The 15,843-nt window shown below is 47.1% G+C and overlaps 1 long non-coding RNA gene across 1 annotated transcript in view; it reads left to right on the forward strand.

The window, feature by feature from the left end:
• The window catches only part of LOC102468732 (uncharacterized), a 16,275-nt gene extending 2,554 nt beyond the window's left edge, over positions 1 to 13,721 (forward strand). The window contains exons 2-3 of the long non-coding RNA XR_337335.3: positions 13,018 to 13,095; positions 13,626 to 13,721. This is a non-coding gene — a long non-coding RNA (uncharacterized LOC102468732). The remainder of the gene's footprint in view (positions 1 to 13,017; positions 13,096 to 13,625) is intronic.
• The last annotated feature ends 2,122 nt before the right edge of the window (positions 13,722 to 15,843 follow it).

Raw genomic sequence — 15,843 nt, forward strand, 5'->3', positions numbered from 1 at the left:
GACAGAGAGAGACATAGAGACAGAAAGCGAGAAATCACCCCCCAGGGGGGATGGTCACACCGCAATCCCTTCTCCTCCATTCTCCTCTCAGGATCTTGGGCACGCACGCACACGCGCCCGGCGTGAGTTTTAAGCCACCGGGTCCGGGACACGAACCACGGTCGACTACGTGGGAATCCAGCGACATAGCCATTACGCTAACTGCTGGTTCCCAACCTGTGATTTTTGATACCATGATTATCCTATTTCCCAGAGAGCTATCTTCTTCGGAGGCTCATTATGAGCTTGAGAGAGTGGAGATCGATCACTTAATGATCTTACAGTACCTGGCCCAAAGTAAATGCTCAATAAATTAGTTACTATAGTGAAAATAGAATTTTCCCAAGTGGTGGTAATAAAGTATACTCCCGCAAACAGTAAGAGTTGCAGCTGCTCCATATCCTAGCTAACATGTGCATCAACGGTAGAATGGACAGATCAAGTTCTGTTGCATTCATTCAATGGAATACTACGCAGTGATAAAAAGGACAAACCACTGAAGTACAGCAACACCAATGAGTCTCACAGACATAAGATTGAGCCTAAGCAGCCAGATACAGTTATTTGAAGTGTGTGCTTCATTCAAAGTTTAAAAAAGACAAAATTATGGCAGTGAACATGTTTTCTATCTTGATCAGAATGGTGGTTACATGACTGCATACATACATAGAAATTCATCAAACTGTATAGTTATTTGTGCACATCATTGAATGTATATTTTATACTTTAATTAAAAATAATAAATAGTTCAAAAAAAAAGAAAAAGAATTCAAAGCAAAGCAAGACATCATCCCTACCCACATGGGACCTTCCAGTGTGGAAGGGAAGCTGTCATGTAACTGGCAGCTGCCATGCAGGGTGATGAGGGCTTGGATGGGGAAATTCTGGAGAGCTGTACCTTCCTGTGGGGAGAGGAACATCTAACCTGCTTTGGATGCCAAGAAGGTTGCCTGGAGGAGGCAGATTCTAGGCTAGAAGGATGAATACATTTATAGAAGTAATATTAATAGAAGTGGCCAATGGGCCCTTGTCTGGGGCAGAAGTTACTAATGGCCACTTGCCTGGGGCAGCTCACCTTCAGGTGTTAGGTTTCATTTCATTCTGTGCCTAGGTCAGGTCCAGAGTTCCCAAGCATCAGCTCAGCCTTGTGGAAGATGATAGCTTACATCAAAGGTGGTGAACTAGCTGCTTTGTAGAGAGGTGGGCATCTCTCTCCTAGGGACTTTGGGAAAATTCCTAAACCTCTCTGCACTTCAGTTTCCTCCTCTATAAGATGGGTGTGATTCTAATGGTCCCAACTTCATAAGTATCTGGCACATAGTAAGTGCTCGATATGCGTTAATAGTTATTATTCATGGGACCAGCAGTTAGCGTAATGGCTATGTCTCTGGACTCCCATGTAGTCGACTGTGGTTCAAGTCCCAGACCCGGTGGCTTAAACTCATGCCGTGTGTGTGTGTGTGTGTGCGTGCATGCCCAAGATCCTGAGAGGAGAATGGAGGAGAAGGGACTGCGGTGTGGCCAACCCCCCTGGGGGGTGATTTTTCACTTTCCGTCTCTATGTCTGTCTTTATGGCAAGTGCACTCGCCCTATAGCAAAAACCTCTTTTAAAAAAGCTATTATTCATAAAGAAATTTGGAGGCATTTGCTGAGGGTCCTCTATAGCCTAGTCCCCGGATGGTAGAGGGTAAGGGACAGGAGCCAGGATGTAACAATTAAGGAGAAGGAATAAAGGCGTGGAGATTACAAGAGGGAAGTCCTCCCCAGACAGGATTCTGTAATGCGGGGCCTCTGGATAGCCCTTAGGGATCCAGGAATTGCCTGCTGACAGTGTGGGCATATGATGAGCCTGTGCGCAAGGTATTGGGCAACTAGTGCATAACTTTCACCAGCTCCGGAAAGGCATCTTAACAGAAAGTATCCCTGTTCCTGGCAAAGGTTGATTAAGAAGGTGTGGGCTGTGGCTGGGAGTGGGGCTGGCCACGCAGTGACTGGCTGGATGTGCCAAAGGAGGGCAAGGCTACATGTGGGCATGCTAGGAGAAGGGCCATGCTGACTGCATCCACAGCGTGAACTGCGAGGCAGGGGCCGGGCAGGATAAACAGGACCAGCCTGTCAGCCCCAGAGTGACTGCAGCCCAGAGCCAGGGAATGGGAGTGTGGGAAAGCCCCCGAGGCTTGGCTTTTGTCCTCCCTCAGCCGAGAACTCTGTCTGCACAGGCCTGCCAGGCTAGCCAGAGTCACGGGCCTAAGTCCAGGCTCCTCAAGGCTTGTTTTACCGCTCCGATTGAGGTCACACCTCCATGCATGAACCCCTAGGAGGTGAGACTGGCCAACCAACGGGTGGTTCTAGTCCTGTCCTAACTCCCTCTTACACTGGGGAGCAAGTCTAAGCAAAGCTTGTTTTGAAAGGGGCTGTAATCTTTTTTTTTTTTTTTTGAGAGGTTTTTTATTTTATTTTATTTTTTTTGCTATAGGGCGCATGTGCTCACCAGAAAGACAGAGGGAGACAGAGACAGAAAGCAAGAAATCACCCCCCAGGGGGGCTGGCCACACCCCAATCCCTTCTCCTCCATTCTCCTCTCGGGATCTTGGGCACGCACATACACGCGCCCAGCATGAGTTTAAGCCACCGGGTCTGGGATTCAAACCGCGGTCGACTACCTAGGAGTTCAGCAACATAACCATTACTCTAACTGCTGATCCCATGGGGCTGTAATCAGTTATAAATTTCAGTGAAAACGAACATGGATCTCTAAACTTAATATATGATAGGACAATGATGGCAGCTGAAATGGATTCTGTGCTAAAGTCAGGGTGCAAGAAACAGACTAAAGGAGCCAGAGTTTGTGACTTTGTCTGGGGTTGGGGGGGAGTCATATTTCTTAGATATACAGTAACTCTCTCAGCGTGGGCTAAGACACAAGAGTGTTTGGTTCTGTGTTTGACCACCATCATATCCCCAGCTTTAATCTAAATCTCCTCACTTTGAGTTTTCTGAAGATAAGTACAGCTGCAAGACAGAGCAGGGGCTTAGAGAAAGTCCTTTCAGGTCAGAGACCAACATTTTCCTCCAAGCACCACCCCCTGCAATTTGATGGAGAGGCGAGCTTAGGCAATCAGAGCACCACATTCCTGGCCATGTGATTGGTTCAGGTGTAGGCACATATCTCAAGCTGGACCAATGACAGGCCTCAGGAGTTGCTAAGCTGACTGGAAGAGGGCCTGGAGCCATGAGGCCATCTTGCCACATAAATTGACCTTCTCAAGGGGGAAGTCCTTCCTGGGGAGCTGAGCCAGAGGTGCTGGGAGCCTGGGAGCCCCTGAATCCAATCAATTCCAAGACTGGATTACTAGAAGCTTTCCAGATGCTGGAGTCAATTAACTATTTTCATATACAGACAGTCCCCAACTTACAACAATTCAACTAACATTTTTTTTTTACAGGAGTTCAGCAACATAACCATTACTCTAACTGCTGATCCCATGGGGCTGTAATCAGTTATAAATTTCAGTGAAAACGAACATGGATCTCTAAACTTAATATATGATAGGACAATGATGGCAGCTGAAATGGATTCTGTGCTAAAGTCAGGGTGCAAGAAACAGACTAAAGGAGCCAGAGTTTGTGACTTTGTCTGGGGTTGGGGGGGAGTCATATTTCTTAGATATACAGTAACTCTCTCAGCGTGGGCTAAGACACAAGAGTGTTTGGTTCTGTGTTTGACCACCATCATATCCCCAGCTTTAATCTAAATCTCCTCACTTTGAGTTTTCTGAAGATAAGTACAGCTGCAAGACAGAGCAGGGGCTTAGAGAAAGTCCTTTCAGGTCAGAGACCAACATTTTCCTCCAAGCACCACCCCCTGCAATTTGATGGAGAGGCGAGCTTAGGCAATCAGAGCACCACATTCCTGGCCATGTGATTGGTTCAGGTGTAGGCACATATCTCAAGCTGGACCAATGACAGGCCTCAGGAGTTGCTAAGCTGACTGGAAGAGGGCCTGGAGCCATGAGGCCATCTTGCCACATAAATTGACCTTCTCAAGGGGGAAGTCCTTCCTGGGGAGCTGAGCCAGAGGTGCTGGGAGCCTGGGAGCCCCTGAATCCAATCAATTCCAAGACTGGATTACTAGAAGCTTTCCAGATGCTGGAGTCAATTAACTATTTTCATATACAGACAGTCCCCAACTTACAACAATTCAACTAACATTTTTTTTTTACTTAGGATGGTGGGGAAGCACTACACCTTTAGCAACAACTACACTTCAAAATTTGAACTGTGATCTTTTCCCAGGCTACATGAGATAGTCAATAATTTATTATAAAACAGGCCCTGTGTTAGATGATTTTGCATAGTGTATAAGTGTTTGGACATACTTAAGGAGGCTGGGCTAAGCAGTGTCTCAGTGTTCCATAGGTTAGGTCTATTAAATGCATTTTCAACTTATGATATTTTCAATTTATAGTGGATATATATATATATGGTTTTTGCCTTAGGGTGCCTGTGTTCATGGGAGACACAGAGACAGTGAGAGGGACAATGAAAAAATCATCCCCCCTAGGGCATAACCACGCCACAATCCCTTCTCCATTCTCCTCCTGGGATCTTGGGCACACATTGCCTAATATGAGTTTCAAACCACCAAGCCCAGGACACAGACCCCAGTCAGTCATGTGGGAGTTCAGCGACAAAATTGCCACCCCATCTGCTGGCCCTATAGTGGATGTATTGGGACATAATGCCATTGCAAGTCAAGAAGTACCTGTGTGTTTATTTAGCCAGTTGGGGCTGGTTTCCCATAACTGGCAACCAAGAGAGCCATGAGTGTCATGGGTGACTCAAAGGGTGATGAACCCGTCAAACTTTTCATAGCACAGGGAAAGTTCATTTGTGCCTACCAAGAGCCTACTACTGGTCCCCCCAGCCCCAAGTAGACCCTTCTCTATAAAGTCTCTAAGTCTGCTGGGTGCCAGACCTGTTATAGGAGTGGACTTCAGGGTCTGTGTCCCAGCTCCCTAGGGATCCTCAGTTCCCTGGCAATATCCCTCAGTTACTTGCTTCTGACAGCCACGTAGGAATCCACTTATGCCTCAGCCTAGCAGCCTAGGGAAGCCCTGAGAGCTTGCCCAGGGACTAGTACTAGTAGGTCAGCAGGGACTGGCTTGACCATGCCCTCCAAGAGTTCCCAAGAGCACCTCACACACTCTGTGGGGAAGCTGAACACTAACTGATCAGGACTCACCCTCAATACCACTGGACAGTGATGGAAAGCTGATCCTGGTGACATGCATGGGAAGGTTCGAGTTCCTAGGATGATGTGACCAAATTGAGCTCACGTCCCTGCAGAGCAACAGCAGGACGCTGCCCTCTTGGGGTGGAACGGCTTAACCCTGTATCTTTACTCGAGCTATCAACCTGGCCAGAGGAGTGCTCGGCCTTGAGACCACACCGAGGAATTCAGAGCTGACTCAGAGACTACGTAGAAGGAGCCTGACTGGAGGAGAGTTAGGATTAAACGGACTAGGAGAAAGGGAAGAAGGCATTAAGGAGGGGCCAGGCTAGGAATCCAGGGCTAGAGGACTAGCATACCTCAGAGCCAGCACAGGTTCTGGGCAGCCAGGTTTGCTGAATAAATAAACGGATGGATGAGTGAATACGGGACAAAGGTAAGAGCAACAGAAAGCTTTTTCCAGGTGGTGATAGGAAGTCCAGGAGGCCAGTGCATGGAGTCGGGGCACGTTCTTTCACTGGTATTAGGGGGGTGCAGAGGAGACCCTGCACTCAAGACCAGAGCTTCCTCCCCCCTCCTGCACTCCCACCCTCCTTACTCTGCTCTTTCCACCTTTCCCTGAGACTTCGAAAAGGAAAACCTACTCTCCCTATCCTAAACGGAAAACCAGCCGCAAAGAGATGTATCAAAATGTTTATAACAACCACAGAGCAATGTGAGGCAGACTGCCGCCTGCCTAAGCCATGAGCCTGAGGCCTGAACTCTTTCTGTTCCAAAAAAGGAGATGGCTGAGGGACTAGCAGATGACATACTGGTTACGTCACTGGATTCCCACGTAGTTAACTGCGGTTCGATTCCCAGACCCAGAGGCTTAAAATTCACGCTGGTGCATGTGCATGTGTACCCAAAATCCTAAGAGGACAATGGAAGAGAAGGGACTATGGTATGGCCATCCCATCCCCCCGGGGGATAATTTCTCGTTTTCTGTTGGATTTCCCTGTCTCTCTGGTGAGTGTATACACCCTATACCAAAATCATTACAAAAATAAGAGAGGGGACTATGATTCTGCTTATATGAGGTACTTACATGAGGTACCTAGAGTAGTCAGATCGCCGGGACAGGGAACTGAATGGTGGTTGGCAGGGGCTGGGGGGCAGGGAGGATGGGAAGTTATTGAATGGATACAACATTTCGGCTTTCCAAAATGAAGAGTTACGTGGATGGATAATAATGGCAGCACAGGAATATGTATGCATTTCATGTTGCTGAAATGTACATGAAATGATTTTTAAAAAATGGTTAAAATGGGGGAACCAGCAGTTAGTGTAATGGCTATGTCGCTGGACTCCCACGTAGTCGACCGTGGTTCACGTCCCGGACCCGGTGGCTTAAAACTCACACCGGGTGCGTGTGTGTGTGCCCAAGATCCCGAGAGGAGAATGGAGGAGAAGGGATTGCAGCGTGACCATCCCCCCTGGGGGATGATTTCTCGCTTTCTGTCTCTCTGTCTCTCTCTGTTTGTCTGGCGAGTGCATGCGCCCTATAGCGAAAACCTCTCAAAAAAAGTTTTTTTAAAAATGGTTAAAATGGTAAAATTTATATGTATTTTACTGTATTTTTTAAAAAGGAGATAAATATTATGAAGTTTTAAAGATGTCTCAACTTCAGAAGGAGCCCTTTTCCCTTGATTAAGCAGACTATTTAGAAGAAGATTGAAAAAGAAGTGACTCCTTCACAGTGTGATGCGATATTATCTAAAATTAATATATAAGAGCCTGCTCCATGGCCAAGTGGTTAAGGCAGAGAATTCCACATGGCTGACCCCAGGATTCAAGTCCTGGACCTGAACCTGGGGACTTGAGAAACACAAAGGGCCATGTCCATGCCTGCCCAAATTTCCAAAAAAAGGGAAGAAATGGAGAAGGAATTGTGGCGTGGCCGTACCCCTCAGGAGTGCTTCCTCCTCTCTCCCTCTCTTTCTTTTTTTCTTTTAAAGAATTATTTTATTTAACTTTAATTATTTGTTTATTTTAATTTGATCAGAGAAGGACAGAGTGAGAAAGAGAGACAGACAGAAAGAGAAAGAGAGAAAGCAAGCCGCCAAGTCCAGGACTCAAACCATAATCGGCCATGTGGGAGTCCAGTGCCCTTAACTACCACACCACCTGCCGGCCCCACCTCTCCCTCTCTTTCTGTGTCTCTGTGGCAAGGATACGCACCCTCTGGGGGAAAAGAATGACTATCTGAAACTGCATTCACTATAGGCGAAAGGATCAGTAATGGGGAGGTGTACAGGAAGGCCAGAGGAAGGACAGTCCCTTTGAAGCGAGGACATTCAGGAGTGCATCCTACAGAGGGCTCCCTGGAGAGGCTTCCACAGGACAGGGGAGCAGCCCAGTGTGCTGCCCTGGGCTCAAGAGAAGTGCTCTGGGACAGGTGGGTCCCAGCTCCGGAGCTCCTGTCTCGGAGTGACCTTAGGGAAATCTCTTCTCCAGCTGCCTTAACTTCCTCCTCTGACCCAAAGAGTGAGGAAGAGAGTGCATGGGAGGTGAAAGTGTGTGGGAGAGCCTTTTCATGGGCCCAGTGTGCTGGGTTTTGGGGTAGTGAATGGCTATGTATTCAGGGTCGGCCCCGTGGCTCTCACAAGGAGTCTCTTCCTAGATTTGCTCTCATCAGTTTTGGTGGTGGTAGTGCTAGGGATTCAGTGAGCTCCGTTCCTATGTTTGGGGACCGTGGTTGTGCATCTTTTGCAATGCTGGATAACAGAGGGAAATGAATTATTATGACATTTTAAAAAACATATTCCTTTTTATTTTTTTGAGAGGTTTTTGCTATAGGGCATGTGCACTCGCCAGAAAGAGAGAGAGACAGAGAGATAAAAAGCGAGAAATCACCCCCCCGGAGGGATGGCCACGCCACAATCCCTTCTCCTCCATTCTCCTCTCGGGATCTTGGGCATGTACACACACGTGCCTGGCATGAGTTTAAGCCACCAAATCCGGGACTCGAACCACAGTCTGCTACATGGGAGTCCAGCGACATAACCATTATGCCAACTGCTGATCCCCAAAACATATTCTTATTTATTTTTATTTTATTTATTTTCTTGCTCTAGGGTGTATGTGCTTACTAGAGATGGAGAAAGAGGAAGAGGGAGAAAACATCCCTCCTCTGGGGGGCTGGGGGGAGGATGGCCATGCCACAGTCTTTTCTCCTCCGTTCTCCTCTCTGGATTTTGGGCATGCACACATATGTGTCCTATGTGTTTTTCAAGTTACTGGATCTGGAACTCAAACCATGCTGTTGGCCATGTAGGATCCAGCCACCTTAACATAGCATCTGCTGGTCCTATTGCACCAATTTATAGGGCCCCACCAGGTGTCTTGCACACAATGGGTGCTCACTGAGCAATACTGAATGGTTGCAGGGATGGATTCTGTTCTAGGAACTTGAGGGATGAACCAGGCATCCTGGCTTTAAAATGCTCAGCCCTGGTGGAGGAGAAAGGAGCCCACTGACCATCACAAAACAGCAGAGAAATGCAAGGGAGGGATGTGTGTACTAGAAGGAGTCCCTGATCCGGCTCAGGGAGAGAAGAGAAGCAGGAAGTGAAGTCACTGAAGCTGTCTCTATCAAGGTCATTGCTGTGGTCTGAATGTTTGTATTAAGTTGAAATCCTGCTTCTTGAGGTGATCCTATTAGGGTCCTTTCTTGGGAGGTAAAAGAGCGTAAGAGATCTATCTCCCTTGTCCTTCTGCCATGTGAGGATACAGAGAGAAGATGGTTGTCCTTGAGCTATGCAATGGGTTCTCACCAGACATCAGATCTGCTACCGTCTTGATTTTAACTTCCCAGCCTCCAGAACCGTGAGTAATAGATTCCTGGTGTTTATAGGCCATCCAGCTTATGCATTTTGCTAGGATAGCCAACAGACCAAAGCAGTTGCCAGCACCCTCCTTCACACTTACCCTGAAGGCACTTCCCAGGCTTCCTTACTTGGCCTTCTCAATATACTCTCCTGGTTTCCTCCTCCAGTGCCTCTGCGCCTCCTCCTCTGTTGAAATGATATGATTCTCTTACTTATTTACGTTCATTCACTGTACATCATTACAGCATACATAATGAGATTTCCCATCCAGAGTACACTGGATATTGGCTCAATCAAGCACATCAACATATGTGTTATCGTCAACAAATAATTTCCATTTCTTGTTTCCTGTATATTTTGCCTTTTTTTTTTCCGTCTTTGATTCCCTATCTCTCACCCTCTGCTGTGTCCCGCCCTCCTCCCACACTGTCTCTGGTATCCATGGTTGCTTTCTATGCCTTTTCCCCCCATTGTATTGATTCACTAATGAATTTAATTAATCTAAATATTTCCAGTAGCAAGCGCAGCTGATATATACATATCCATGAACACAAGTCTGATTTTAGGCATAAACCTCAGTGAGTAGAATGAACATACTATAAAGTAGCACCTAGCTGGGGCTATATAGCTTACTGTGGTCATCAAATATGCATTTTTTTTATTTCAAGAAAAACAGTTTTCATGTTTTTTTTTTCCTCCTGAAACTTTTTAAAAAATTAATTAATTTACATTCATCCCCTAAGCACTGTCACAACATACAAAATATGGTTTCCCATCCAGAATATACTGCATAGTGGCTTATTCATGCATGTTATCACCAATAATTTTTCATTTCTAGTTTCATAGATATATATATACCCCTATATCTGACCCTCTGCCCTTTCCCACCCTCTTCTCACACTATCTCTGGTGTCTACAGTTGTCTTCCATTCCTTTTCCCCCACATTTTATTGATCACACAATTTCTTAAATCATCGAACTACTTTCAATAGCAAGTTCAGCTGGTAGTTTCTAGAACTTTACTTGGAACCTTGTTCTCCAGACACTCCCTCCGCAGATGGTCTTGTGGCCTCTGAACCACACCTCCACCCGCCTACTGTCTCCTAAGCATCTCCAAGATAAAATGCCTAAAGGCAAAGTGTGGATTTCCCCACCCCACCCCACCTGTTTCTCCCCATCCCAGAAAATAACATCACTGTTTACTCACTTATGAAACCCCAAACCTCCTCTTTATCCTCCCTTATCTTTTTAGAGAGATTTTTGCTGTAGGGCACGTGTCTCATCTTGTAGTTTCTCTCTGTAGAGACAGAGAGACAGAAAGTAAGAAATCACCCCTGGGGGGGATAGCCACACCATTGTTCCTTCTCCTCTATTCTCCTCTCGTCATCTTGGGCACACAAGCACACATGCCCGGTGTGAATTTTCAGCTGCCGGTCTGGGATTGAAACTACAGTCGACCACATGAAAGTCCAGCGACATAACCATTACGCCATCTGCTGGCCCCTATCCTTCATTTGCGTTCCCTCACTCACTGCATTAGTGTGTTGGCAAGCTCCGGTGGCTCTCCACACTCCTAGATACGTCCAATCTGTTTACTTCTCTCCTCGGCTGCTGTTCTAAACCAAGTCCGTCTCTGCTGCCTGGTAGTGGCAATCTGAACTGGCTTGTCACCTTCAGTGTCTCTTCCCCACTAAAGGCCCTTATCACTGAACAGCTTGGGTCATCCTTGTTAGCAGTAAATCCCATCAAACCTGCCCCATTTAAAACCTGGCAGCAGCCTCCCACTTACTGCAGAATAATCACCTATCTCTCATGGGGAGCAGGAAGTCCTGCCTGCTGCCTGGTTAGGCTCGCTCTATTGCTCTCTCACGCCGGGCCTTCATCCACGTCTCCCTCTACCAGCCTCAATGGCTCACTTTTGCGTTTTTGGTATGTTTGCACCCATGCTTAACCCCGTTGCTCTCTTCTCTCAGTTTCCTCACTGATTGGCTCCTCTCCCTCTCAGGTAGGTTGTTGTTGAGGCCAGCAGGTGGCGTGGTATTTAGGGTGCTGAACTCCCACGTGGCCGACTATGATTCGAGTCCGGACCCAGTGACTCGATATGCATACTGGGCAAGATCCCAAGAGGAGAATGGAAGAAAAGGGAATGCAGCATGGCCATCCCCCCTCGGGGGTGATTTCTCACTTCTGTCTCAGTCTCTCTGGCAAGTACATGCACCCTGCAGCAAAAATTACTCAAAAATATATATAAATAAATAAATAAATAAATAAATAAATAAATAAATAAATAAATAAAAGGTTGTTGCCTCCATCTCAGGACTGTTATTTTCTTTCTCACTTCTCTCCAATTTTCTCTTGGCATCCTGTTTTGTTTGTTTTTTAAATTATAAATATTTTCAAACATACACACAAGTGGAAAGATGATAGTACATGACATAACCCTCATATCATATCCTACCGATTTTTAAAATAAATTTGCCGGAGAGTGCCTGTGCTCACCAGAGATCAAGAGATGGGGAGAGGGAGAGCGAGAAAGCACCCCTAATGAGGGGTGGCTATGCCACAATCCCTTCTCTATTTCTACATCCTGAAGGGGTTTGGGGCAGATACTTACAGGTACTCAAAGTGTTTTTCAAGCCTCCAGGGCCAGGATTCAAACTGCAGTTGGCCACGTGGGATCTGGCCTCCTTAACCAGAAGGCCAGGGGGCCAGCTCCATATCCTAACACTTAATAAAAGTTTCATTATTTCTGCTTTATTAAGCCAGGATCTTTTGATTTTTTGTTTTTACCATAGGGCATATGCACTCACCAGAGAGAGAGACAGAGATAAAGTGAGAAATCACCCCCCAGGGGCGTGGCCACACTGCAATTCCTTTTCTTCCTGGGATTTTGGGCACACATGCATGCACCCTGTGTGATTTTTCAAGCCACCAGATCTGAGACTTGAACCTCTGTCAGCCATGTGGGAGTCCAGCGCCTTAACCACTATGCTACCTGCTGGCCCCTGTCATGTCATTTTTATACACCTGAGCAAGCATTTTTTAAAAAGAAAGATGTTTGCTATAGGGCGCATGTGCTTGCCAGAGAGACAGTCAGAGACAGAGAAACAGAAAGCAAGAAATCCCCCCCCCAGGGAGACAGCCACATCACAATCCCTTCTCCTCCATTCTCCTCTTGGGATTTTGGGCACACACACACATGTACCTGGCATGAATTTTAAGCTGCCGGGTCCAGAACTCGAACTGTAGTCGACTATGTGGGAGTCCAGTGACATAGTCAATGTGCCATCTGCTGGTCCCTTGAGCATTTCTAAAAAACTTGGATTTTTTTTACATAACTACAAACACCAGCTGTACACTTAACAGAATGAACATAATTCTTGGTATCATTTTTTTTTTTTGAGAGGTTTTTGTTATAGGGCATGTGCGCTTGCCAGAAAGACAGAGAGAGACAGAAAGCGAGAAATCACCCCCCAGGGGGATGGCCTCACCGCAATCCCTTCTCCTCCATTCTCCTCTTGGGATCTTGGGCACGCACGCACTCACACGGCATGAGTTTAATCCAGTGACGTAGCCATTACACTATCTGCTGGTCCCAACCCTTGGTGTCATTTAACACTCAGTCTAAAATCAAATGTCCCAGTTGTCTCAAATACATTTTTTCAGTTGGCGTGAGTCACAACTCCAATAGGATCCACACATATCTGGTTAATGTATCCTTTGGTCTTGTCCCCTCCGAAGCAGCCTCTTCTTTTCTATATATCGCTGCAGAAACCAGCTCTGTCTCCTGTAGAATCATTTCACATTCTGGATTCATCTATTTGCTTCTTCATGGAGTCCTCTAACTGATCTCATCTTCCCCGTCTTCCCTGTAGATGGCGCAAGCTCTAGAAGCCCGATGTGATTCATGTCTGCAGGTGACGGCTGTGTGTTCCTGTGTCATCCCCTCCAAGGTCTGTGGCAGGTTGCTGTTGCATTCTCATGAGGCTAGATTGACCTTCGGCCGGGTGGCAACAGCCTCATCCTTCCCCTGCAAAATTCCCCTCAGTCCCTTGCCTCACGATTTCGTCCATTGATAATCATTTCCTGCATCAGTTATTTGATTAGGGTGTGCAAAACGGATCTTGTCTATTTCCTTCATGTCTTCCAAACTAGAGGCATGCCCCGAGGGGATGCAGGCAGTGGGGGTGGGAGGCGCGTAGTCTGCAGAGAACTTAAAAACAATCACAGAACAGACGAAAAGCCCTCTGCTTTTTATCATGACTGCACCCTTGCGATTCTAAATGTGTCAGTAATAAAACAGTCCTCCCCGCTGAAGCAGAGCACCCCTACTTCCCACCCCCACCTTGTTTATTCACTGGAGTCGGCTGGAAAGACATTTTCCATATCAATCAGGACTAGTTGGTTGCCTTGAAATATAGCTCACATGGTGGACTCAACACTTCCTTCTCTTAATTAAGCTCCATATTTTTATTCTTCATAGCACTTGAGACATTTTGTAATTGGACCTTTGTCTACTTGTTTGTCAGAAGGAAGCTGCCTCAGAAGGCAAGAGGGAGACGTTCCGTACTGCAGACATGTGAGTGTACAACTCCTGGGTGAAGGCAGGAAGGCTGAGCGGGCAGCGTCCGAGGTGGGGATGGTCAGAGGCTCTCCAGAGGGAGAAGCTAGACACAGCTTGGTGTACCCTGGAATTGACAGCCAGCATTTGTCTGGGCAGAGCTTCAGGTGGAAGGGGGGAGCTCTGAAAATGCAGCCACCCCCCGAACAGCCTTCTATGCCATGCCTCTAAGGAGCTGGACTCCGGCCTGGGGGCCAGGGAGCCTACCTTCCCCCCATCACTTATCTCTGGCCCCTTGGCCCTGGGGTGTAGCCTGCTCCTCTGGAAGCACACACAGCACTAGGATTTGGCCCCGTTCTAAGCTCACACGCTTTGCTCCCTCCCTCCCTCTCCCTCTAATTGCTCTGTTTTCCTTCCACTTCACAAGTGGGTTGGCTAGTAACAGTGAAGTCTGTTTTATATACATATAGAGAGTTAGCAAACACAAAATGTGTGGTGAGCTATGTTCCATCTTTATGTTATTAACACACAAAAGCAAGAAAGCTCCAAGTTAGAGCATCTGCAATTCAGCCCAGTGTGCAGCAAGCCATATGGTGTCACCGCGAAACGGAAGGCAGCAGAAGCTCCCCGTCCTGGCCTTCATCTGAAGAGCTCCCGCGGCAGGTGGCATCGCAGGCTCCTCCTGCCCCGACTGTCCTAGCCACAGCTGGCTTCCTTCCACCGGGTTATGCATCCAATAGCCATTTTATTCCCGTGACATTCTGAACACTTCCCCCCCACCCCCCGGAGTTGAGGGACCCAGAGTAGGTGTCCTCACCGTGGTAGAGGAGGCAACACGAAATGAAGTAGCTCAGCAGATAAGTTTGCTATAAGGCACGTATACCCCCTGGAGAGAGATGGAGCAAGAGAGGGGAAGTGAGACACCATTCCCCAGAGGATGTGACCTATAAATCCCTTCTCCTCCATTCTTGTGCTGGGGTTTTGGGCACACATACGTCCAGTGTGTTTTTTAAGCTGCTGGGTCTAGGACTTGAACCATGCAGTCAGCCCTGTGGTATCCGGTCGCTTTAACCACCATGCTACCTGGCTGGCCCTAGTTATTTATTTATTTTTTGTAGAGAGATTTTATTTTTTATTTTTTATTTTTATTATTATTTTTTTTGCTATAGGGTATGTGCACTCGCTGAAGAGAGAGCACGAGAGAAAAACAGACAATGAGAAATCGCCCCCCAGAGGGGATGGCCACAACCCAATCTCTTCTCCTCCATTCTCCTCTTGAGATCTTGGGCACACATGCACACGCACCCAGAGTGAGTTTTAAGCCACCAGGACTGGGACTCGAACCTCAGTTGGCCATGTAGGAGTCTAGCACCTTAACCACCATGCCACCTGCTTAACCCCTATATTTCTCCTTTAATGACTCTTACTGCATCTACCTCTAGGGGTCCTCCTCTATCCTGCTGTAGTGAAGGCTATCAGGAAAACTCATCTGGTCACATTACATTCAAAGAAGTTATCAGCAGATAAACTAGAAGGACCTTCTTTCTTACAAGATAAAGGGAATGCGCATTTCCTGGCTGTTGGTTCATATACAAAACTGGCTATTCGGGCTCATTTTGGGGCTCAAAGATAGGTTTTCAAATGACTGAATTTTCTGAACTTTTTATCTGGCTAAGGATAAAATTGTTGCTTGCTATTTATGGATGAAAAAATAAGAAAGAACTGCAGAAAAATAGGTACTTGCATTTATGGCGCACTCTCTAGACAACCCTGCAAAAAAGGCTCCAGAAGTGATGATTGTGGTGGTGGTCCTTCGAATCTTTGTGGAATTATTCTCAACTCTCTGCACGTGTCTTGTCTGAACGGTTGCCTGGCCATCTTCAGGCCATATTCACTCTAGCTAGATACCTGATGGCCATGAGCCTTTGTCTCCTCCCTGTGGGAAAGAGACCAGCTTGGCCAACATTGGGGCAAGGCGGGGTGGACACAGAGGTCAGATGTGTTTGCCCATGGTGAGAAGGGAGCATGCCCCTCACCCAGTGGAGGCAGGGGGGCTTGGGCAGGGGGAGCTGGGAGAGTGTGATGTGAAAACACAGCTCCCCTACGCCCTGCACCTCCGCCTCTGTAGGCATGTGTCCTA

Source organism: Tupaia chinensis, unplaced genomic scaffold (assembly GCF_000334495.1).
Source record: "Tupaia chinensis unplaced genomic scaffold, TupChi_1.0 Scaffold145396_1, whole genome shotgun sequence".
NCBI lineage: Eukaryota > Metazoa > Chordata > Mammalia > Scandentia > Tupaiidae > Tupaia > Tupaia belangeri.